Here is a 2,636-nt window from a genome sequence, read left to right on the forward strand (position 1 = left end):
ATCTATTTTTTTTTTCAAAACCAATTAAAATCTTCCTTCTCAAATCTCAATAATTAATCTTCTACCAGAGTGGACTCAATGCGCACAAACTAATTTAATTCCGTCGGTTAAACTGCATTTGTGCAAACCTTTTAAAATGATTTTAAAATAGCTATCATGAAGAATCGAATTCAGTATTTTTAGCTATGTATAAAAATTGTTTACATATCATTGTTAACCGCTAAATTATAATTAACTTTATTTTTTGTATTGTATAAAATATGTTTAATTATTCTGTTTATAGTTTTGTGAAATTTTTAATTAGGTCTCTATACTTTTTTTCTTTTTAATTGAGTCCCTGCACTAATTTTTTTTTCAATTAAGTCCTTCTTAGTAATAATTAGCTTAATTTTATAGGGACTCAACTTAAAAAAAAGAATTGGTATAAAAACCTAAATAAAAGAAAAAAAAGTGTAGGGACCCAATTAAAAAAAATTTTATTGCAAGAATTCAATTAAAAGAAAAAAAGTATAAAAACCTAATTAAAAATTTCACAAAACTATAAGAACTAATAGAATAATTAAACCTATAAAATATTTTGCTAAATAGCAAATTTGCTTGATCTATTATTGTACAACATCAGGTAATTAATACCATATTATAGGAAAATCAATACTGTGAACTATATCAACGGCTAAAAGAATAAAACATTTTTGGCATATATATACACAAAATAGAAAACCATATGATGGTCACAAATATAAGAAGGGCTTATTGGTTTAGGAGCTACTTACATAAAAATGCCTAAAACGTTTTTTTTTAAATATGTTTTTCAGTAATTAATATTTAATATATATAATCAATTAAATCATGTTATTTTTGTTAAAATTAGGCTAGATAAAATAGGTACTTATGTAAAATTCTTTTTCACTGATTGTACTTGAAAATTAAACTATTACTTTTATACAAATTTTAATTTATTATCAAACAATCGTACTTAAAAAGAAAAACATACACACAAATATATTGAGGTTAAAGACATTTTGATGAGCTATTTTGAGGGGAAAAAAAAGGTTAAATAAAAAATATTTAAAGAAACCTAAATAATATATATCTATCTGTGTGTATGTATGTGTGGCTTTACTCCATTGAAATTTAAAAAATTGTCTATTTTATTTTTATCATCAATTTATTATGTTAAATACTAACGTAATAAGATCAATATTTTCGATACACACCAACATTTTGACTTATCAATATTTAACTTGTATGTTATTTATTAACTAACGAAATAAAACTACAAGCGAAAAACTTTTCAATCTTATTATATTAAACCAAAACATAAAAGAAATACTTAGATAAAAAGTACAAGTTAAAGTGATGAGCTTAAATGCAAGTATTAATTGAATTTCTTCTCTTGATATATGAATTTACTATTATAACCTTAAACCAGACATAAGACTTGCATATTTGTCCAATAATCTTATGTACCTTATTATATATAAATGGGTCTCAATAAAGTAATAATTTAATAGGAATTTTTTNGCATGTAGATAAATTATACTTCTCGAACTTACTTGGGTGTGAATTTAGTAAAAAATATTTTAATTGTAAATTTTTATTAGATTTATACCATTAGATTTTTGTCTTAGCATATAAGTGTATCACACTAAATTCAAGTTAGTGCATTAAGAATACACAAATACTATTATTTGACCAATTCAAAATAACCAAGTACTATACCAAGCAATTAGTAAATACTAGTATGTTAATTACCACCCACTAATTAAATATATGTAATAATAATAATTATGAGATTCATAAAAATAATAAATATACTTTAATATTATAATTAAGAAATTTTGAAGACAATTTAAAACAAAAATATAAATTAAACTCTTTTATTCTTATTATATATAGTAAACAAAGGATAACGATGACTATTATATTGAAAATTAACAACATATATCAGCTTTATACATGGTTTACAAAGTAATAAAAAAGTAAGCTCATAGTTTTCACAATTTTATTTTTATTTTACCAAATTAAATTAATACCGAATTTACTTTAATTATAGTGTGTTTTAAAAGCATTTTAAGAAAAAAAAATTGAGATGCGAATTTTATCTTTGATTTTGAGTTGTCCACAAAATAAATTAAATAATATATATTTATATATATATAATAGTTGATTTTAAATTTTAATGAATAAATAATATTTTTGATAAATTGAGATAATAAAAGTTTCAAAGCGCGTGGCAATAGTGGCGGATGGTGATCGCGTACAATTGTTACAGCAGAATCTTTGTTTCGTATGACTGTATCTGTATGAGTATGTACACGACCCTGTCCCTACTACCCTCTCTACAGTATCTGTATACTCACCTATTCTATATCTACAAAATTCAGGGGAAGTCGACTTTACGTGAAATTGATATTTAAAATGAAAATTTAGTTAAATACTTAAATTAGTCAAATAATTTAACAGCTTTCAGATATCAACTAAAATTCACTGCACCTATCTACAAATCTAACATTTCCAATTTTGCACATCTAAAATTAACAATAATACAGTCAATTTCACGTAAAATTAATAGTTAAAAGTAGTTAAATAATTTAATTAATTTAATTAAATTTTTAATTATTAATTATACGTAA

Source organism: Arachis ipaensis, chromosome B07 (genome assembly GCF_000816755.2).
Source record: "Arachis ipaensis cultivar K30076 chromosome B07, Araip1.1, whole genome shotgun sequence".
NCBI lineage: Eukaryota > Viridiplantae > Streptophyta > Magnoliopsida > Fabales > Fabaceae > Arachis > Arachis ipaensis.